The following is a 24849-nucleotide window of genomic DNA, read 5'->3' as shown; positions in this document are numbered from 1 at the left end:
TATCCCGTCATTCCAGATTCTCTCAAATAGTGGGTGCAGGACTTAGCATTTCTTTTCGCATCAACTTTTAGAGCCTCCGGTGGAATCTGGTCTGGTCAAGCAGCTTTCCCCCTTTTCATCTTGTTAATGGCACCCACAATCTCTGCTATCGATGGTGGATCACAGCTAATTGGTAGCTCATTCCTTGCAGGCAAAATTTCTGGCTGGTTGTCTGGTGGTGGTCTGTTCAGAAGGCAGTTGAAATGTTCCCTCCATCGTTCAGATTGAGCCTCTTTTCCAAAAATAGTTTTCCCATCTTTGTCTTTGACTGGTACCTCTGGTTTCCCATATTTTCCAGCAAGTGTCTTGGTAGTTTGATAAAGGATCCTCATGTGTCCTCCAGTCGCTGCTGCTTCTGCTTTCTCTGCAAGTCTGTTCATGAATGCTTCCTTGTCTTTCTTCACAGATCTTTTGACTTCCTTAGCTATGGCTCGATACTGCTCTTGTGCATCCAGTCTTGAAGCCCTTGTTCGGCTTGCATTCACTTGTCCCTTCCTTGTTCTCCTCTTTTCAATAAGGTCCAAGGTGGTTGGACTTATCCATTCTTTATGTTCCGATTATGTAGACTAATATTAAAGGAGAATTTCTAAAACAGAGTCAACACAATGGTCGAATGAGACATGACTTGGATTACAACCATAATATATTGGAAATGCCACAAAACCATTCGATACTATTTGAAGACAATCTGTGAGTGAAACATAACAGGAAATAACATTTTAATCCATTAGCTAACTTTGAATGGACACAATCGAGTAGTACACTGAATAGCATTTTAGACAGAGCGAAAGTAAACAGGGGTTCCCGATAACAGTTAATAGAGCACTCGCTTCACGCGGCAAAGGGACCGAGATCGATCCCTAGTGTGTGTCTCTGTGTGTGTGTGTGAGAGAGAGAAAGAGAGAGAGAGAGAGAGAGAGAGAGAGAGAGAGAGAGAGAGAGAGAGAGACTGGTGCAGTCGAGACCTTTTTCTGACTCCCCTCTCCGCCCAGTTGTGATTGTGTAGCTGGGTCTGATAGATCTGGCGGAACGTACTTCGCGATAGACTAGCGTCCTATCCAAGGGATAACAAGTAATTGCTATTGTCCGTACCCCCTTCATCCTCAAATTAAAAGCCTTTCAAGCAAAGGGCAGATGCGAAAGGCCAGACTATCTTGTATTTGTGGGACATTGAGGCGAGGAAAAAGTCGGCAAGTCGCATTGCATCTGATGGAAGATTGAATTGTCATGCCTTCGCACACTTTGCTAACCGATAACTCAGTTGGTAGAGCACTCGCTTAACACGCAAAGGGACAAAGATCGATCCCGGGTGCAGTCTAGATTTTTTTCTGACTCCCCTGTCCACTCGGCAGTGAATGGGTAGCTGAGTCAGCTAGATTTCGCGGAAAGTACTTTGCGATAGACTAGCGTTCTATCAAAAGGATAGCAAGCAATTGCTATTGTCCGTTTCGCGCCGGTTCCATGGGCTCTGAAGGACTACGTACAATCGCCACACAATAACAAGAACGTGTGAAAGAAGAATTTGTTGTTATTGTTATGATGAATAATGGGGTAACTACACACACCATTATACAAGACTCGCATTTCCAGACAAACGCCGAAAAAATCAATAGCTGATAATGAGACTGGCCATAACAAGAGAGAGACAAAGACACGAGGTTCTTCATAAACAGCCATAACTAAGCATCCTTTTCGATCAATAAAACAATCTGTTTTAAAACATGGACAATAAAACAGAGAAAAAACAACCAATAAAGCTTGAAGAAAAGGAAGTAGGGTAGATATCTACATCTAGTTTGTCCTTCCTTGAGAAAAAGAAACAATTGAAGACCTTCTTCCCGAAAAAGCAAATCCGTGAATTTGTATACATTATTTTATATCTAAGACACAACTGCACGGAACAGTAACCTTATGAGTGACAATGATCGAAAGAAAAGAAAAATCCAGCCCCGGTGTTGGGTCCCTGAATAAGACACCTTACTTACATCGCTCTCCTCGATCCGATGTTAATGAAAGCGGTGACGGATGTCGTAAGAGAACTGATACAAAAAGGCACCCAACAGGCGACTTGCAAAATTATCAAATGAAAATTATAACTTATATTACCCGTGGAGGGGGTGCGGGAGGAGAATGGTGAGGTAGCTAAAAAAAAAAATTAAAAAATAGAAGTATGCTTTTTTAAAAATATATATAAAACTAGATAAGATTAACGTTATTTATCCACTTCTGGAAATTGACATTGGGTATTGTCATAAATTAATATGTAAAAGAAAAAAAAAAGAAGAAAAAATACTAGAAGATTCAAGAACGTTCCAATCCAAAGTTGGGCGACCATCGTGATATAAACGTTTGTAAGTTTCCTACTTAAATGTAGGCTTAGATGTTATTTCTTTTCCGGTTGCCCTTTACAAGCGGGGCCGCCAATATAATATGACCAGATAATTTGAAACTTGACCGGGGTAAATGAAAAAGGATCCCAGAGAATGAAGAAAAAAAATGGATATGACATGAGAGGACAGAAGGAAAAAGAGTATCTAGTAGAAAAAGAATATCAGTGTCTGTGAGTTATTTTGGCGGCAGCGCGTGACAAGTGAAGAATTCCAGACCAAGGCAGTAGACTCAATCAATAATGAAAGGGAAGGAAAGATGATAAAAATAAAAAAAAAAGTTTTTAAAAAAACAAAAAGATATAAAACAGCACTCCATCAAACTGAAGGTGTCTTTGTTGGGTTTTTTTTTTGTTTGTTTATTTGAGTTGGCTTTTCTTTCTTTGCTTTTTTTTGTTTGTTTTTTGTTTTGTTTATTTGAGTTGGGTTTAATTTTTTTTTGGGGGGGGGGGTTGTTTTTTTTTTTTTTGTTTGTTTGTTTTTTTGTTTGTTTTTTTTTTGGGGGGGGTTATATTTATTTATTTATTTATTTTTGATTCATCTCAGTCAGCGAGACATTTTTTTCTCATCTGATTGCCATGACTTTCCAACTCTCCCCCTTTTTAAAATTATTTTTTTTTGGACCCAGAATATTCTATAATGACTTCCTTTTAGTCCATGATTTTGTTTCCACTTTTCGAGTTGTCCTTGTTTGGGAAGCGTCCATCATATTTCCAGCTTGAGCGTTCAATGTCAGACGTTGGCATACTAGCACTGTGCAGTTAATGAACAAATCCTTGATTTGATAGAATTGGAGATGTTTGATAAAACTGTCCCAAGTTTTCCTTATCTCATTTTAACCACGGTAACCCCTGTATTAATCACTTGTCCAAGATATGCAATCTATCCACTTGCTCGTAATACATTTCTGTCATTTGAACGCCCATTCTTTCTCGACATCACCATTCTTTTTTTTTTTTTTTTGTTTGCCATCAAGTAAATCCCCTTTTTCTTGTTATAGCTAATCATTGAGTTGTGTTATTTTGGAACTCATACCCTAAAGCCTACCAAACTAAAAATGCATTATATATATCACACAACGCTTAAAAAGGGAATGGAATGTGTCGCGCGTATTTCTTTCATTTAATTAATTACGTAATTAATTTTCATTACAGTTGTCACTTCACATAATTAACATAATTTCCGTATTCTGGAAAGATACGTATTTTAAAATCAAATCATATTAGGCATCCGGACTACTGATGATGTATGTTAACTTTTGCTGGGACCATACAGTGATAACCGCCTAAGAACCATACCTTGGGTGACAACTTCAGTGGGGTAGGCGAAAACACCACAGGGAGAGAACTGCCGTACTCTGGAAAACGCCATATTAAAAAATTTGGCCAGTAATCTCGTCCTTCAAAAATCGATCAATTTAAATGACCCTCATCTTGGCAAAAACTCTGAGAAGAGAGAGAGAAAGAGAGAGAGAGAGAGAGAGAGAGAGAGAGAGAGAGGGGGGGGGGGGGGTTGAGTATGTGTGTGTGTGTGTGTGTGTGTGTGTGTGTGTGTCTGTGAAATATCAGCGCAACGCTTGTCATGGGATAGGTACTGTTTTCTCATAAAACGTGTCCGTTATTATTTTTGCAGGATAAGATATTGAGACTATTACATTTTTTTTCTGTACGTGTTTATCTTAATTTCTTTTTTGTTGACAGAGATCCTGAAAGAGGTTGGTATATTTAACACAGCAGCTTCCAACTGCTCTGTCCAGCCTTCACAATCGTATTGATTAAAATGTGTAAATCATCAAACAGAATCAATATCGCTTGATTATAAAAATATTTTATCCTAAATTATCAACAGATAAAGAATTGTGAAAAAGACCGTTAATGTTAAAAGAACAACCGTTTAGAACAGTCGGGATGCACTTTTCAAGGAAAAGAAAGATGCAGCAACGACTCTATTATGTAATTCCACTCATAATGAAACACCAGCGTACAAATTGATAGGGCGATTATGGAACACAATTCAAGAACATCCTCTTGCTATGCAACAGAATCAAAACATTTGTAAAATTCCGTGAATATGTAAAACATTACACATAGTAAGTATCCCGTGAGATTGCTGTGCTAGGATTTATTTACATCCAAGATTGCAGCAGATGGTCTGGTTTTACAATTTGAATTGAATCAAAATAATGAATACAACATAAGAATAGCGGATTGCGACCTGATGTTACATTTGACCTGTGACCCCGCCTTCCACTCACCATCCAACGAGGATGAGGACAATCGATAATTCGACTAGGTTTCGATGTGTACGCCTGCTCACTTCAATAAGCGGCGGCGGTTGCACGGCACATGACACACGTGTGCGCGTGCGCAGACAAGGAGAATGGCTTTACCTAAATATCTATAGTCTTCATAAGAGGAACCGACTTAAATATGATATTGAAAAATTACAGATGATAGAAACAATTAATTGGAATGTAAAAAAGTGTACGAATGTTGACTCTCTCTCTCTCTCTCTCTCTCTCTCTCTCTCTCTCTCTCTCTCTCTCTCTCTCTCTCTCTCTCTCCCATACACACACACATAAACACGCACACACACACACACACACACACACACACACAGAGAGAGAGAGAGAGAGAGAGAGAGAGAGAGAGAGAGAGAGAGAGAGAGAGAGAGAGAGATTATAAATCATTTTCTCCGAGTCGCACTTTCACCTTTTCCTCAATCCCCATCCTAAATCTGAGATAAGGTTTTGGGGATTGGGTAAATCACAAACTGGATACTTTACACCAATAATATATATATATATATATATATATATATATATATATATATATATATATATATATATATATATATATATATATATATATATATATATATATATATATAGTCCGTTCCAAGTCCCGTGTGCACAGTAAATGGAAATTCCTCCAAAGTTACGAAATATGGAGCCGTGAGTTTTTGATGCGGGCTTATATTTCAAGTGACATTACGAATTTTGTATAACGATAAATGGTTGACCAAACGGTTTTCTCACAATGACGAATTCCTTTGATATTTTCATCGTTTGCAATTAAATATGACTCAAACTTTAAAATGTTTATAGTAATGGTGTGTTGATTCTCTTTCCCGTGGGGAAATAATCATAACAAAGTTGCATTCAGTGGCGTAGCTTAGAAAATAATTTTGGGTTGTTTGGGTTTAATTATAGATAGCATTTATCTAGTACTTCACAGCATTGAAAACAGGCGGCGTTTATACGATATCTTTTCCCTAGTGGGCAACGGCCAAATAATACATTGGACGACACAAATAGCCCGTTAGGTGCATAGGCATTTTTCGGACAAAGACATAAATATTAAAAAACAGGGGGATCTTCGAATTTTTATGCCCGTCTCCGACAGGACGAGGAGAAATGTCTTTCACAAAGATATAACATCCGACCAACTGTTGATCAAGACATCACATAAAGGTCGGGCAAAACATGTCACGAAATCCCACTGGTCACCCATCGATTACGCTGCGTGTTCGCCATTCTTGAATTATGTTCGCTGGAAAGGGGGAGGGGGGCTTTGACTGTATTAATGTGAAATATCACTGAATGTAAACTTCTTTAACACCATTTTTTCATGTAAGTTTTGTACAGTATAACCTTTCAAAGGAACCGCAGTTTTCAAATACAAGAGATGCAATATTAAGATGACATTAACATTTTATTAATTTGACCTCTCCCCTCTGAGTTCTTGGTTGTAAGCCATACTGCTATTTGCCGCACGCCACGAAAAAGAATTCCGCGCTTCGCCTCTCTGGAGAAATACTTGTAAATTTTCCTCTTTGACAAATGTGCATGTTTAATCCATATCTTTTATCAGTTTTTATGAATGTAGAATTCACAACGGGAAGCTACTCCTCTGGCTTTAACATATTAAATTGTAACAATTGCTTATGTCAAGTGTGTATAAAGTGTACATTTTGCTGTGTCATTTTGAACTCAAGATGGCAATATAAAATAGTGAGTAGTGCACATGAATCTCGTGAAATGGAAACCCCTGGTCAAGCATGTGGGCGAGTTTAGCGATCGTTATCACAACAGAATAGACATTTAGATAACCACGCCTCTCGGACAGTCGTCATAATGTAAACAGTGACGGTGATTGGTTGACATAGAAAATTACACATGTTTTACTATCGATGATATGTGACTAAGTGAAATACCCACTGTGTTCTACCGCTTGATGAATAGAACCAACACAGAAAACTATGTGTAAATTTAAATGTTTATAAAATGATCGAGAAAATCGTGTATTATCTAGTCACCCATTTGGGGGTATAAAAACAATAACAATGATCAGAGATATGTCGAATTCATTCACATCATTGTTTATAAACAACCAAACCATGTTTGTCCGAGCACGGGTGAAGGTGTGTCATCAATTCCATGTTTTGATTGGTCAAAAATCTACTGGTTAATAGGATTCAATAGTCTGATGTCACGTCGCCCAGCAACGAGCAGCTTGGTTCTAAACAAAGAAAATCGGTACTTCATATTCTCCATACTGGCTAGAACTTTTTCAAGTGTCATGTGATCAGAATGTATAAAATTCAAATCATGATCAGACTTAGGTATAATGTCTTTCTCCTCTGGGCACACTTTTATGCTCGTTGGAAAAGTATTTCATAAGGTCGTCCGCCATTGTTCCGAAAGTTTAGAACCAGTTTAGAACCATCAAATTGTTCACTCATCACAGATCCTTCGTTTTTTTATTTACCGTAAAGAAGAAAAATTCAAAAGTATGATACCGTAGCCGATGCAAATAAATTCGGCTTAATTAAAACAATTCGAATGTTCGAGCCAATTATCATTAGAATCCATATCCCCGTCAACGTGTGCACACGGGTTGTGGAACGGACTATAGTTGGTGGATCCAACGGTTGTATCCAAACGCCGCTCTGAACAGTTTAATTATAGCAAAAATCTTCCGACAAAGTACAAATATTTTTGACGAGCAATGCATGCTGTCATATGGGAAGTTAGAAGTATTTTAATTTCTAATTTTGACTTCGAGACTCACACAAGCTGACAACCACGAATGTTGCTAACACACGTTCTTCTCGCAGCTTACACGCGTTTTTCTACAAAAAAAAAAATAATAATAATAATAAATTTAATAAAAAATCCTATCTTTTTTTACTGACACCATATCTTTTATCATCACAATAAGAATATTATTTAAGTATTGATGAATCTATGCTATGTATGTATCTATAACAAATATTTGTTGACATACGTATGTCTTCTTTGAGGTTTTGATATCAAATTTGTTTTGAGTTGTCAAAATGCCTAAATATTGAAATAAACTAGTCATACTTGACAACAGATTTACCCATCAAAGAGATTACCAATGAGCGTCTTTCCTCTAAGTCAATATATTTTGGGTGCTAAAACTGCCCTGAAAAAATGCCATGTTCGAGTTTAATTATGGTCAATGCAACAATCTGTTTGTAATTATAATACGACTCCTTATGTTGAGTGCATGTTTGGATATACTTACATAACATTAGAAAAAAAATGACATTTAACGCATATTTCAGCTCACTGAGACAAATATGATTGTAAGAGTGATTTTTTAAATAAAGATCTCGATATCAACACATGTGTTTTGAATACTGCTCAAAACATACCAAATCAAAAGGACAAATGCAATATCACATCTATACGCCATCTGTAAAACTCTGTCCATTGTACACCTTGATCATATTTGATTTATGGTTAAAAAATATTTATCACAAAAAATAGATTTAACTTTTATTAAAAGTCACAAATATACACTGATATACCATCAGGGGATTTTCTTTGTTTTTTTAGGCCCTTTTGTTTTGTCTTGTTTTTGTTGTTTAAAATTTTTGTTTCTTTTTTATTTTTAAAAAAAATTTGTTCTTTAATGTGAAGCGCTTGAGTAAGATAAAATACATGTAAACAGGTGCCGCTAACCTTAAGCACCGCCCCCACCCCTCCCGGAAAATCAGCTTGAGCTATTAATTTATGTTGTCACCTTTATCATAAAATCATGTAATTCTGTTGTCCAACCCTAGGTTAACTCGCGTTTATAGGCTTTACACTTTGGGTACTGCAATCAAATCGCTCTAACAACACCTGCCTCGAAAGCGATGGTTGTTTGGGTACTGCCTTGAAGAGCCTCCAATGTCTTATTGGAATGCAGCTTTGAAGCAGGTGGGATGATTTGCCAAATAACCTTATTAGTGGCAGAGATACAGCAAAAATCGCCGTAATAAAAATGTTAATCAAGAATAGATGACGTCGCATGGGATGTTGGTGTCTAAAATTAGAGGTTATAATGTAATGAAGGTCAAAGGGTTCATTGTTTAACATTTACCAATAAAAAACCGAATGGCCTTGTTCAATTCCAAATAATCTCGTTTAATCGTCTGAATTTACGACTCTCTAGCGTGCTATTCTGTTATTAATAATAAGAAGTAGAACACTTCTATAGCGCTTAGGGCCTCAAAGTGCTTCTTATTATTTTCTTTTTTTTAAACATCAATTGCAGAATGCTTATAAAGTATAGGTAAGGTTCCTCACACACTTAAACACGTCTGCTCCGTTACATTAATCACACACACAGACATACCCACCTACACACCCACAACCACACACACACACACACACACACACACACACACACAAGTGCACATACAAATGGCAATTTAAGATGAACAAGAGATAATTAAATCAACTGATAGCAAATATCAAACGGAAATGTATACACTATAACCTTTAAAAACAACTTGTGAAATCAGGTACATATAAGGGGTAGATAGTAGATAATATAATAAAATAGCCCATATGACGTTTTACAGTCAATCTTGTGATCCAAACTGTACCCATATGTATTATTTCGGAGTAAAAAAGGTGTGAAGAAGTTATTATAATACCAAAATGAACAGAAAGGTAAAAATTTAGTTTTTGTAACTCTCAGAAAATATGTCCATTGCCTTGAATAAAGCATTTCAACATAAACTAAGTTTCTTATTTTCAACTATAAATTCGATTTTGATCATCCAAGTCACGCCGACATAATAACATTCTGAGGCGGTAAGCAAATATAAATCATGCATGGTGCTGTTCCATTGTCCAATTTTATTGGTGTCCCGTCCTACATGTTACATGTTGCTGTTGACCAGGGACCCCTTATAAAGCGCGTTGAGCACATTTAGTGGATATTACGCTATATAAAAGCTCAAAAAAATTGGTGGTTGCAGCACTCTTCTGCACAGATCCTGATTCCCGGGCCTATATATAAAAATTTATACAATCCACAGAAGAGCACCACTTTCTTAATTTGAAATGATAAGATCAAACTCAATTTAACACAATGATAAGACAATACACACCAAGTTCTGAAAAAATCTAGATATCATTTCATACAATAGTCGCAAATGAGTATGAAAAAGACAGGTAACAACAGAACCAATGCATGTCACAGGGAACAACTAAGAGCGTGATCAATCCTCAAAATGCATGATCTACCTTAGACCACAAACAAACCATTGTAACCAATTTGAAATAAAAAACTTTTATCGTAACAAATCTTAGACAATATATGCTGCTTATTCATTATCTACTCAGCTATGTGGTCTAGTAGTATGACACTCACCTTTGGACCGGAGCTCTAAGTGGCATATAGTTGAGTCCTTGGAAAAGGCTCCTCACTCACATTCTCTCACCATACTCAGGTGTAAAATGAGTACCTGGCCGTTAGTAGCATTGTCTCCATTAGGAAAAAATTGTGATCTCGCCTAACAGGTGTCATGTCTTGTCCGAGATATTAAGTGTTGCTGTTGGCTAAGGAACCAGTCAAGCACTTTGAGCAGGTTCAGAGGATAATGTACTATATTAATGCTCTAGTTAGTGCGGCTATGTGGTCTTGTATGACATTCGCTTTCGGATCGGAAGGACCTGGGTTCGAGCCTCGCTCGGCGCATAGTTGAGTCCTTGGAGAAGGATCTTTACTCACATTCTCTCACCGCACTCAGGTGTAAAATGAGTACCTGGCCATTAACAGCGTTGTCTCTGTCCGAAAAAATTATAACATGACCTAACAGGCGTCATGTCCCGTCCTAAATGTTAAATGTTGCTGTTGGCCAGGGACCCCCTGTAAAGCGCTTTGAGCACATTTAGTGGATATTGCGCTATATAAAAGCTCAATTTAAAAAATTCTTTTTTTTTAGTTAATCAACTCACTTATTTGAAAGTTCATGATGCTTATTCATTATCTAGACATATTATTAAAAATCTGTGGTGCTTATTCAAACAAAAACATTAAGATGAGACAAATAAAGCACAGAAGCAAATTCTGTTCAATATAAAATTTTGCTTTTATATAGCGTAATATCCTCTAAATGTGCTCAAAGCACTTTACAAGGGATCCCTGGCCAGCAGCTACACTTAGCATGTAGGACGGGGCATGACGCCTGTTTGGCGATATTATATTTTTTCCAGACAGAGACGATGCTGTCAATGACCAGGTACTCATTTTACACCTGAGTACGGTAAGAGAATGTGAGTAAAGAGCCTTTTCCAAGGACTCAACTATGCACTGAGCGAGGCTAGAACCCAGGACCTTCCGATCCAAAAGCGAGTGTCATCGCACAATATAGATATCCATTTCACCAGATAGCTAAATAGGTAGAGCACTTGTTTTACAAAACAAAAATAAACTTGAGCTTTTATATGCCCCAATATCCTCTAAACATGCTCAAAGTGATGGTCAATGTGAAGCGTTTCGAAGCTTTGGCATAAGCACTATATAAATGTACATTTATTGTAAAGTGCTTTACAAGGGGTCTCAAGCCAACAGCAACACTTAACCTGAAGGATATGGCATATGCATGTAACAGGATTTTACAATTATATTCTTTGTTACCAGTTTGTTTTACATCTGAAAACAGTGATAGAATACGAGTAAAGAGCCTATTCCAAGGACAGAATTTTGTGCAGCTCAGAGCAGGAATCAAAGCAGGGTCTAATTGTCTGATACGAGTGTTATACTCTGTTTCATTCATCGTGTTTTGTTGATAAAGGGAAAACCTGGAATGTCCACATTATCTGTTTCCGTTTATTAAATTGAAACTTCCATTCAATTTCCTATATTTATTTATAACCACAAGAAAACCCAAATCCCCCACAAGAATGGGGACCAGTATCAATCCCAGACAAATTTAAGATGTTTTTGAACCCCCCATGTCCACCCAGCAGAGATTTGATAACTGGGTCTGTAATGCCTGGTGGAAGTTGTTTTACAAAAGACTAGCACCCTATCCAAAGGGTGGTAAGCCATTATTATCGTCCATTTAATGTTATAAAAACAAAAAGAAACTCCAACTCCATTGGGCCTCATGGCTTTGAAGATCACTTGGAAAAACACCAGTGACCTGGAAGACTTCAGAGCCATTAAAAAAGATCACCTATATTAGAAAGACTTCAAAACACAAAAGGTGCAAGCAGTTTAACGTGCCAGCCTGTAAACTGACATGTGAAAAGCTCCGAAGTCCAGTCGCTCAAGATACGAATGGCCACATATCTTGCTTCACAATGACTGAAGCAGAGATAACTGTACAAAAGCCTCAGTATTTTGTCAACCAAAGGTCAAAAACAAAAAAAATCACTGGGCTGATTATCATCTGATTCAGTTAATCACGATACACTCACTGTTTCCATAGTGTTGCCCTACTTGCCGTGTATTCATATGTGGTATGGTTGACATTGCAGTATATTTATCATCTCATTATCTTAAAAAATCATGCACTGTTGAACATGGCCAGGGACTGGATGGGTGGCAATGTCCAAAATACCCTTCTGGGCCTTTGGGTAAGTCACTACACATATTACCCCTCTCAACTAAGGTGTGAATGAGTGTCTGGCAATAGGCAGTGACAGATATTGTATGAGTGCTCATATAACAATGATGAGAAATAGGTCATTTGTACCGTATAAGATTGTGGGTCCATAGGGACTGTTGGACATCATTGAGCACATTGGGCTTACCTTGGGAATGAGTATTGTAAATGCCACATCGACTACCTTTTTACCGATTTACCTTAAAAAAAACTGGAGTATTTATTTTGTGCAATACCCACTAATTGTGCCTAAGCACTATACAAGGGGTCCCTAACCAACAGCAACACTTAACATGTAGGACGAAACATGATGCCTGTTAAGCAATATTACAATATTTTTTCTGACAGAGACAACGTTGTTAACAGTCAGGTACTTATTTTACATCAATGAGAGAATGTGAGTTATGAACCTTTCCCAATAACTCAACTATGCACCACTCAGAGTTGGACTCAAACCCTGGACCTTCCAGTCCAAAGGCAAGTATCATACTACACGACTGCATAGTTGCACATTTTTATTTATTTTATATATGTGTTTAAGAAAGGAGGGAGTTGGGAAGAGAGAGAAATGGCTGTGGCTATTTGGACTCGAGTTTGAATAGTCTCACGTGGCTATTCAGACTCAAATTCCAATGCGCATGTACAATCAACAGATTATTCAGACTCGGTCTTGAATAGTCTCCCGTGGCAGTATAGTTTATTTGTTTTGTTTTTTAAATACTTTAATTATTGATAACTACATAAAATTAATGCAAATCAAAATTACGATTTTAGTAACTATCAACCGGTAGTATAAACCCGCTATATTTGACGAGAAAGACAACATCATAGATCAATTGAAAGTCCAGATAGAAATTAAAAAGAAGAGTTAAAACTCTTCAAAAGTAACAAAAGTCAGTCAAAGTAACTGTGGTATAAATGAAAGGTATAATGAATAGAGAGAGAGAGAGAGTGTGTGTGTGTGTGTGTGTGTGTGAGAGAGAGAGAGAGAGAGAGAGAGAGAGAGAAGAGAGAGAGAAAATAAGTAGGAGTGAAATATCTATTCAATGTTATAGTTATCATATAACGTTATATAACAAGTGTAACTAAATGACAAATTGCCACATTTATGGACAACAAAGATCTATTATTATTATTATTATTATTATTATTATTATTATTATTATTATTATTATTACCATAACACGATGTCCAAATAAAATGAGTACAAAGAAAAAACATTGTGATAGTGTGAGACAGGCAACAATCCTTCTACATGTCCAAAGTAGGGGTGTGACCTGAGTCAGTCTGATATGGGCAAAACAGAATTTCTTCTGCTCTTTTTCTATTTCTTTATCAGTTCCACCCTCTGCCTGCTTCCCACATTGTGTATGTCCTTCCCTCTATATGCGCACGTACATTGGAGTCCGAATAGCCTATTCAGACTCGAGTCCAAATTGCCACTTCGAAGAGAAATTATAGAGAGGAAAAGGAGGAGGACGAGCAAGAGGAAGAGATAAAGAGAGCACCTGTGAGGTTCAAATTTGGGGAATAGATAGATGAAATAAATATAAATAGGTATATAAATTGGTTGACATGACGTGAAAACCGCTGCAGCAAGTAACAAGTAGCTAGACTATAAGTAATGTTCAATGTTCTTCAACTTCAACTTCAAGAGTGAACACGGTATTCGAGATCAGTTTCAGTTTCAGATCAAAAGACGAGTAAACTTCCTTTTTACAAGAAAATTCTATGATAGCTTGTCCAATCTTTCTTACGGAAAGAAAGGGGAGTATTACTCATCAACTAAAGATGTTTTATTTTGGCTGATGGGTGGAGTAGAGAGGAGTATCACAGAAATGGAAATAATAATACTTTTTGTTTTAAAAAATTAACATTAATAACTTTAAAAACTTACCTGAGGAATGTTTCAAAATAAGTCTGAGCTTAAGATGTGACGCATCTAAAATTTCAAGTTTAAATCCAAAGACGAGCCTAACCACATCCAATTGTCGTGTCTATGTGCAGTTTCAGTCCTTCGTCATCTGTCATTCGTAAATCGGTTGTTGACATTTTCTTACCTTGAAGCGAAAGCCGGAAGAGCGATTTCGTGACATTCTTACCTGAGTTCTAAATTTAGAATCGGGACTGGCCACACATTTTTTTGCCTTTATTTTGTCTGTGTCTGTCACCTGTCGAATATTGATAAAGGGAGACAATTTTTAAAAATATATAAAGCAATAACTTTAATATCCTATTAAATCCCTTGTTTGGAGAGAGGTTGCGAGTTGCGACTAAAATAAAGATGATTCCGTCTCTGCTCCTCCAGCTGCTGCTGTTGTTATTGTTAGCGGAGGCGGTGTGGTAGTTGTGTTAAAACAGGGGGATAAAGGAAAAAAAATAAAGGTCATAGGTCTAAACTAACTGGAACACAAGAAAGGAGACAAAAGGGGTTCCAAAAAATTATTCAAAACTTTGATTGAAAAGAGAGTCATTCAAGATAAAGTGAGATAAGGGGGGAGAGAGAGAGAGAGAGAGGGAGGCCACAGCTAAGCCAGCGCTAGGACAAAACAAAGTTCGTGTTCCAGGAAAAGACTGTGGAACAGCAATTATTATGGACCTATTTAGAGGGATGGATATCATATCCCTCCTCCCCCCTCCCACCCCCTCTCCTCTCGCTCTGACGGAAATACATATTTATTCGTCGCTACACCCCTGTCCCTCTCCCTCTAAGCAAAAGAAAAGTGCATGTTCCAGCCAAAATCAAATTTAAAAACATGGAAAAGTTTATAAATAAGGTAAGAATTCTTTAAGGGTCTTTGTGGCGCTTGAAACGCATTAATTTATGTCGTATCAGCACATGTAAAAAAAATAAAGGGCATGGCATCTGATAGTTGAGTGATATTTGGAGGTTTTAAGGCGTCTGCGACACAATTAGGTCTTCAACGCCAATTAAAAAAAAAGGATGAGGAAAGAATGACAGATCAAGTTAACCTATGAAATGAAAAAAAAATATTCAAAGGAGTCAATAGCGATCAGAATTGAATTGATGGAACGAAAATGACGTCATTCGGTTCTTTGTTATTCTTTTTAGACAGCCATTTTAATGATTAGTTCTCACTAAATTCTATTGTTTGTTTTTAGGGGTTTTACGGCGCTTGCAACACCCAAAGTCATATCAGCGCCAGTAAAAATGAAGAAATGGGATAGTAAAAAGTTCTAGAATTACAATTAAAGCACTCAAGAAAAGTAAAGGTAAGACAGGGGAAACATGCAGATTCCAAGAGCACACTATCAAAGTACTTAGTTTCAGATCACTTAAACGCCCCATCCAGACACAAGCAGAGGTCCCCACTGAGAGGAATACACTCAAATGTTTACAAATCATATGTAAACAAAACAATACAGTACATAACAAAGAGAGGATTTACAATTAAAAAATATATATCTCCCAAAATGAACTCTACATTTGACTGTTTCCCTCCCAGCCAGGGTATCCGGCCAGATCCAGGACAAAACCAAGAAATTTCATTCCAGGACAAAGACAGAAAGCAAGTTGGAAAACAGATATAGATATAGGAGGGGAGGGGGGGTAGAAGACAGTCTGTACCTCCCTGCCCACTATGGGAGGTCAGGAACCCCACCCAGCTAAATTCTATCAATTTGATTATAAACGTTTAAGGTTTCACAGTTTTGTGTGTTGGTGCGTAATATCCGGCTGGTGGATATTGTATTTTATATAAACGCATAGCATCAACAGATTCACCAACTTAAGAGTCCCGTACTTTCGTTGTAAAAAGTACAGAACAAAAATGAACAGAACAGCTTCATAAAAGAACAAAAATCAACCACATGTATTCTACTTGTAAGGGAAATAATCATCTTTTCACTAGACTCCATGCAATGGCCTGGCAAAACCAAGTGGTCTCATTCTAAAGGGAGCGTATAAAGCCTCATAGATATGGCAGGATATAGGGGGATAGAAGAGGTAGCTATAGGATGAACCTTAGTGGCCTGGGTGTGAACAGATGTAGATTCCACGGGCCAATGTTCCCCTATCTCACGAGTAAGTCTACCTACCACTTGTATATGGCTAGAGGTTTAAACTAACGTGGTCTGATAGATTAAAAACAAAACAAAACCAACCGCTCAGGGAGTATTACAGTTCTCCCAATCGAATGGGATCTCCACCACCTTCCTAGACAAAGTACTTAAAATTGGAACAGATAAATCTCTCACATTGCCCATGGTTTCATAATTGCTTTCGAACAGTAATTTAATTTATATCCGAGAAAGAATTGACAATGTTTTTAGGGGATTTACTTTGCTTGCGACAATATTAGGTCATTTCAGCGTCAATAAAAAGGAAGACAATCGAAGAAAAGTTATTGATCTAAAGTTAAAAGCACAGAAGAAAAAGCAAGACAAAGGCGACTAGCATAAGTAGGGAACAGAAGATTGCACGAGCAATCCACCGTTGCCTATTTTAACATTACCTAAAAGGCCCATCCAGGCACAAGCAAAAGATCCCGCTGCAATATCTTCTCTCAAAGAAAAAAAAAATTAATAATAATAAAAAGGTACAATCCATTTGACCGACTCCCAGCTAAGGAAAAGGAAGAAAAAAAAAAGGGGGGGGGGGGGGGGGGAAGGGGAGAGGGAGTATAATAGTCCTCCTACCCTAAGTGGATCTCCAACAATTTCCTGGACAAAGTAGGATAGGGAAGAGGAGACAACATAAATTCATTTCTCTCATTGACCACCTATGATTTCTTTGTTTTTGTTTTTAATGTTTTTAAGGTTTTTACGGCACTTGCAACACATTAAGATCATATCAGCGCCAGTAAAAAGGAAGAAAATGGGATAGTAATAAGTTCTAGTAAGACAAAGGGGAATTGGTTCAAATAGGAAACAGATGTAGATTCCAAGAGCACACTATCAAAGTACTTAGTTTGAGATCACCTAAAAGTCTCATACAGACACATGCACAGCTCCCCACTAAGAGGAACACACTCAAATGTTTACAAATCATAATAAATAATATTATGTAAACAAAACGTAATAGAGTGCATAACAGAGAGATGATTTACAAGGAAAAAAATATCATCTTCCAAAACTAACTACTGTCTACATTTGAATGTTTCCCTCTCAACTCTCAGCCAGGGTATCCGGCCAGGGCCAGGATAAAACCAAGTAATCTCATTCTATGACAAATACAGAAAACATGTTGGAAAACAGATATAGGGGGATAGAAGACACAGTAAGTACCTCCCTGCCCACTATTGGGAGTCAGGGACCCCACCCAGCATTATTTCTTTCGACCAGCGACCAGAAATTAAAGTTAAAGCAGAGAAGGAATTGACAATCAAAACAATTTTATTTTCTAAATAAACATTTATTCCATTGTGTAGTGCAAAGTGTACTGAGCAATAATGCAAAATTAAATGGAACAAGATATTGACAAACAAGAATGGACTTTGTCCTTCCTGACGTACAATAACAAACGCATAAAAGCAGACATCAAAACATATATGTTTATAATCTCATTGTCGCAACACCTTGAGTAAAACATATTTAAGAAAATTATCCTTAATCTATTGGAACAAAACAGGACAAAACGACAATGAACAAATATTTGAAACAAAAACGATGACAGAAATATACATTCTTTTAAAAAACGCCTGTTTCCATTTTGGACAGAAAACGTACTAGTACTTCACATTTCGATTGATTCAAATACTTGAAGTCATTTTAATCCACCGATATATGGCCTACATGTTTTCTAGCCTAAATGGAAAAACAGGTATTTTGTTCATGCACAGCAGAAGTGTTCTCATATATTTTCAAATCATTACTTCAAAATTATTGTTCATTAAATAATGACACTGTATGGTCAGTTATCAATTTTAAAAGAACTGATTTATCACAAGAACAAAATATTACAATAGCACAACATACAAGAAAAAAAAAATCTGATCACATAAAAAGCTGACTGGTATTATATCATGGAAAATAGAACCATATTTAAAAACTTGTTTTAACCGATGGACAAAAATGTAGGGTTTGAAATTCAACGGAAGCATGGAAGCACTTTACACAAAATTTGAAGCACCTACAATAAACTTAATTTCAAAATTTGAACACATGCTCTTGTATTCAACATTTCAAAAAGGGCAGAATACAAATTTAACACAAGTGTGAACTAAAATCATGCTGTATTTTTTTTTAACAGTAAAATACAATTCAGGCAAAATGCAAACTGATAATGAAAATATCTTTGCCAAAAAGCATAGAAAGAAATGACAGAGTTAAACTTCACAGATATTCAATTTAAATAAAGCACCAAATTTTTATCGCTATAATATTCACTAAAAACGGACCAATCATAGCACTGTATTGATAAATAAAGCTGGTCATTAAATGTGACTTTAGCAATGACATATGGACACGGAGCCTTACATTTGCTTTTTATTGATTCACCAAACAAAAAAATATATAATATAGCTTGCCGTCATACACAAGAATAAAAGTTGTTTTGTTCTGTTTTTTTGTTTTTGTTTTTAAGGGTTTTACGGCGCTTGCAACACATTAAAGTCATATCAGCGCCAGTAAAAAGGAAGAAAATGGGATAGTAAAAAGTTCTAGAATTGCAATTAAAGTACAAAAGAAAAGGTAAGACAAGGGGGAATTGGTTCAAATAGGGAACAGATGTAGATTCCAAGAGCACACCGTCAAAGTACTTAGTTTGAGATCACCTAAAAGTCTCATCCAGACACAAGTACAGGTCCCAACTTAGAGGAATACACTCAAATGTTTACCAATCATATAATATAAAATGTAAAATAACATAATACAATGCATAAAAGAGAGATGATTTACAAGGAAAAGAATATCATCTCCCTAAAACTATTAACTATACATTCGACTGTTTCCCTCCCAGCCAAGGAACTCTGGCAAGAGTCAGGACAAAACTAAGTAATCTCATTCCAAGACAGTGACAGGAAACAATTGGAAAACGGGTATGGGGGGGATAGAAGACACAGCATGTACCTCCCTGCCCACTATGGGAGGTCAGGATCCCCACCCAATTTTTTGTTCTGTAATCTGATAGTTTTGAAGGGTTTTACATCGTTTACACTTTTGATCATTACAGTACAAGTAAAAAGGAAGATGATAGGATTCTAAAAATATTTTATTGTTTTTGTTTTTAAGGGTTTTACGGCGCTTGCAACACATTTAGGTTATATCAGCGCCAGTAAAAAGGAAGAAAATGGGATAGTAAAAAGTTCTAGATTTACAATTAAAGCATTCAAGAGACAGTAAGACAAAGGGGAACTGGGAACAAATAGGGATCAGATGCAGATTCCAAGAGCATACCACCAATGTACTTAGTTTGAGATCACCTATAAGTCTCATCTGGACACGAGCACAAAATCCAACAAAGAGAAATACACTCAAATGCTTACATTATATATTCAAAATAATTTTAGACTTACAATTAAATGCACCCGAATAAAAAGTAAGACAAAGGAGGCTGAATCATAGGCAAAAAATTATCAATGTGTTTGAGATCACCTAAAAGTCTAGTCCAGACACAAGCACAGGATCCCACTAAGAGGTATACACTTGAATACTTACAGAATTTTAGATAAAAAATCAAAACACTTTGTACATAACTGAGAGATGATTTGCAAAGAAAAAAAAAGAAATCTTCCAAAAACTAATACTATACATTCGACTGTTTCCCCTCTCAGCAAAGGAATCCAGCCAGAGCCAGGACAAAACCAAGTAATCTCATTCAACGACAAAGATATAAAGTAACCTGAAAAATATATAGAGGGATAGAAGACGCATCAATCTGACAAACTACATGGATAACAACAAATCATGGCTTATATAAAATAAAATACTGCATTCGACTGAAAAGTAAAGTCTATGCAGTATTTAGCAATGTCATGTTTAAATCTAATTTAGATACAGAACACAGAGTGGACATAAAATAAGGGAGCAAGGAAATTGGACTAGAGATTAACAAAAGCTTATGGTAAAATAAAACGCATACAAAAAATGCAACACTGGCCTTTTCCACAGAAACTGAATGACATCAAACCAATAAAAATGATTGAGCAAAGTATTTAACAATTCATGAAACTAAAATGGTTTCTGAACTAAAAACATCTTTTATACTGAGCGAAAAATTAAAATTGGTAAATCACAAGATGAAGATGGATAATAAAAATACTCAGTATGGAAGCATTGAAGCTGGTTTGCAGACAACAATAATAACAATATGTCAAATAATTCTTGTAGGATGACACAAATTAAATGCTGAAGTTATGGACGATCAGTAACATAATAATGAAAGGACAAACACAATATTTTGTGACAATTTTTTTTCAAAGGCATCACTGTTTTCTCACAGATTGGCATCTTCAAATTTATTTATTTTTTACAATCTAACTGCTGATGTTTGTCTCCACGTCAAACTCAAAATTTAAAATCAATAATTTTGACTAGATTGAACTGTTGTTTCTTCAGATAGAAAATATTTTTAAAATACGAATTCATAAAGAAAAAAACTCCTGAAAATCTATTTTGTTTTGGGGTTTTAAAAAATTTCAACGCAACCTTAATGTCCCATCCAGGCACAAGCAAAGGATTTCCCTGTGAATGCTTACAAAGTACAATCTATTTGTAACTAAAAACTGTTATGGTATAAAACAGAGATGATTTACAAGGAAAGAAGACGCCATCTCTCAAAGGTACTATACATTTATTTGACTGCCTCTTTAGCTAAATATCCCGCAAGACCTCAGAAAAAAGCCCGAGTAATCTCATCTAGATCAGAGACCAAAAGCATTATAGAAAGGGAAAACAAGATATAGGGGATAGAAGACACAGCAAAAGTTACCTCTCTGTACACCATGGGAAGTCAAGAACAAAGAAAGAGAGCGACATGGAAAGGGATTACTTTATCTGATGTTTATCTTACACCAGCGGATGCTCATCAAATTTTCATTATCATTGAAAGAAAATTTGAAACTAGACTCCATTTTTCATCAGTTTCGTGGAAGCTGTTCTATCTATGACTATTTTTAACACGTCTGATAGATCTGGTGGATGATTTTGCTATACACAGAATTGTGACACTTTCAGATATTTCTTTTTAAATCAAAAAGCAGCACACAAAAGAAAGGTTTATATAAAACATCGACATAGTGCAGGTTTTACCCCTCTAAAAGTTTAGTGGCAGTCACTATGCAGAGACAAGATCTGAGTGGGAATGTCACGTCCTTACAATCTCTCAAAAAATACTATACTTTAAGCAGGCACATTGAAGAGAAAAAAAAAGGAAAAGTAAATGTAATAAGAATATATAAATGTATAAATAATATATTATAAGCAGCAGCAGCAGTCGTGGCAGTGACAGCAACAATAAACTGGGATTACAAAAGCAGACAAAGAAATGGATTTATTTATGGTATCATACAATATACAATCTTTAAAAAAGAGAGGGTAAATTGGTGGCACTAAACGTGACAATTGACAAATTCAATTCACTTCACTTATGATATACACATAATATACATTTTTATGTGAATTCATTTGGCGTAGCTGAGGCACAAGAACAAGGATACGCAAAATATGAAGACTGGAAAGGCGGGTTCAGAAAAGCTTTTAATTTTAGAAGCAGTTATACATTTCTTTCTGCGTAAGACAATGAGATGCATAAACATTTTCCATGGATTAGACGTAAATAAAGATAATTGCGTGAATTGTCCTTTACAAATGACATATCAGATTAATTGACATATTTATCACACAGACAAATAGGTGTTTACATTCATTACCCTCGCATTAAATTTGGTAAGATTATTATTAATTTCTTTCCAAATAAAAATTTTCTAAGACTGAATGGTATGATTTCTGGTGAGTTAGAAAATCTAAAACTTCCACAAAAAGGCATTACTTTCTCTTCTTTATGAATCCCCGTGTTTAATTATCATTAATCATAACTCAGCCAATGTTTGTAATTGATTAGCACCACAAAGGCAATTAGAAGTAAATGTATCAAAAAATACATTATCAAATGGACAATATGAGATTCTCATCCCTAAGAGCAAGAAATAATAAAAAGTAAGAGTCGCAAATATATTAGTATAACAATGAGTATTGTACACATAAAAATTATATGGCCTTTTATATTATAGATAACTTTTTCAAAGAATAACCACAGTAAAAATAAACTTAGGAGAAAACTAATCCACAAGTTTGTGTTAGCTATCACTCTATTCTTGCTGGCAAATTATGTCATTTGAAATGCCCACTGAAAAAATAATTCATCTTCCTAGAATCTTGGGGGGGGTTTAATGGCACTCAAAAACACATGCTTTAGAATAGGAAACCAAAGGGAACCAGTGACACAAAAGAATAATATAACGTACATCAAATTTACAGTTGTGCCTTGCACAAACCCACCATAAATTTAATGCAGGTTTCAGTATGTAAAAGTACAGTCCTTTTTTCCAAAGAAAAACAGTTAAAAAAATACCACTCGCAGTTCTTTTTTAAAAGTATTTTATGACGCTTACGACACAGCACTTCTTTTTCAATGAAGCCTGAGTCTCATCAGAGTTACTGATCATAAAGTGAAAATTGTAAGATGATCAGGTTTGAAAATCATGAAACCAGCCACTAAGGCTTGACATGGTGCTGAACTGATAATGCGACCCAATACCTAAAACACTATTATGTTTGAGTGATATAGAAGCTGAAAATGGATGTTATAGAAATAAATATGAGAAATGAGTTATGCATTTTTTTGTGTTTGTTTGTTTGTTTTGTTTTTAAGGTTTTTACGGCGCTTGTAACACATTTATGTTATATCAGCGCCAGTAAAAAGGAAGAAAATGGGATAGTAAAAAGTTCTAGAATTATAATTAAAGCACCCAAGGAAAAGTAAGACATAGGGGAATTGGGAACAAATAGGGATCAGATGCAAATTCCAAGAGCATACCACCAATGTACTTAGTTTGAGATCACCTAAAAGTTTTATCCGGACACAAGCACAAAATCCAACAAAGAGGAATACACTCAAATGCTTACATTATACATTCAAAATAACAAATATAATAATACATAACAGAGAGATTATTTACAAGGAAAAAAATATCATCTCCCAAAACAATAACTATGCATTGACTGTTTCCCTCCCAGCTAGGACTCCGGCCAGGGCCAGAACAAAACCAAGTAATCTCATTCCAAGACAAAGACAGAAAGCATGTTGGAAAACAGATATAAGGGGATAAAAGACACAGTATGTACCCCCCCCCCCTGCCCACTATGGGAGGTGTCACTTTTGATATATGCATTGCACCGACATAATACCGTTTGGAGACAGTGGATCACAATGAAATCCTATGACTCGCCTCTCAAAGTATAAGTAGATAAGGGCAAGATGCTAGGAAATGTGTCAAATGTCTGAATAAAACTTTTTCAACAAATGAAAAGACATTCACTTTAGGTTACAGAGCCAATATACAACTAATATCGATATTTATAACATTTATATGGGCAGTTATTATCAATACAAGACCATGTTGCTACTTTAATAACAAATCTTGTTTTGTAGAAGTTGTGACAGTAGTAGTAGAAGTAGTAATAGTTGTAGTGGTAATAGTATTAGTAGTAGTAGTATTAGTAGTAGTATTAGTAGTAGTATTAGTATTAGTAGTAGTATTAGTAGTAGTAGTAGTAGTAGTAGTAGTAGTAGTAGTAGTAGTAGTAGTAGTAGTAGTAGTTGTATATTACAATGATAACAACAACAATGTCGACAACACCCACAAGAAGAAGAAGAAGAAGAAGAAGAAGAAGAAGAAGAAGAAGAAGAAGAAGAAGAAGAAGAAGAAGAAGAAGAAGAAGAAGAAGAAAGGATAATTATCACCATCATCACATTAACAATAACAACACAGCGCCTTAAGGAATTAAAAATTATAAAAAAAGGAAAAATCGGGCAAAAATATGAGGCATCAGTTAAAATGAATCAAGTCAAATATAATTAAAATGCCATGACAAATATTAAAGCGTTTCAACCTAAGGTTTACTCTATCTAAAAATCTCTTTAAAAGTAACAACCTAGTGAACAAAAATAGCTATAAATTAAAGATTTCAAGGTACCAATAAGTACTATCTGTAAATGATAGCCAATCGACCAGATAACACATATTAATAAAAAATAATTGCTGCTCACTATAACAGCATTTTATAGTATGTCAAAGAAGATGACATTACAGGACATTGCCTGAACTTCAAATAATCATTAAATTTGATTGAAGTAAGAAAAAAAATTTTTTTTTTTTTTAAAAGGAAGAAAAAAGAAAAAAAAAGTCGTTCATATATTATTGCTGAATGTTGGCCCCTTGAAAAAAAACAAAACAAACATATATAAACCTCTTCACCTACATAAAAAGAATGTTTATTTTGCGCATATTAAATAAAACTTACACCTTAAGTAGTTCAAGGCAAG

General features: G+C 35.8%; 1 protein-coding gene across 7 annotated transcripts in view; it reads right to left on the bottom strand.

The window, feature by feature from the left end:
* The window catches only part of LOC144980936 (guanine nucleotide exchange factor DBS-like), a 107523-nt gene extending 93096 nt beyond the window's left edge, over positions 1-14427 (bottom strand). For 2 of the 7 annotated variants that reach the window (XM_078928909.1, XM_078928911.1), the window contains exon 1: positions 14242-14419. The gene's annotated coding sequence lies outside the window, so the exon portion shown is untranslated. Of the gene's footprint in view, positions 1-4510; positions 4686-14241 lie in introns of those variants that run through there. The other 5 variants (XM_078928904.1, XM_078928908.1, XM_078928913.1 and 2 more) reach the window with 4 other exon arrangements.
* Positions 14428-24849: the final 10422 nt, after the last annotated feature.

Source organism: Berghia stephanieae, chromosome 10, assembly GCF_034508935.2.
Source record: "Berghia stephanieae isolate SIO BIC M18660-M18661 chromosome 10, UCSD_Bste_1.3, whole genome shotgun sequence".
In the NCBI taxonomy this organism is placed as follows: Eukaryota; Metazoa; Mollusca; class Gastropoda; order Nudibranchia; family Aeolidiidae; genus Berghia; species Berghia stephanieae.
Note: the sequence above shows the minus strand (reverse complement) of the source record. Positions and strands in the feature narration are given on the sequence as shown.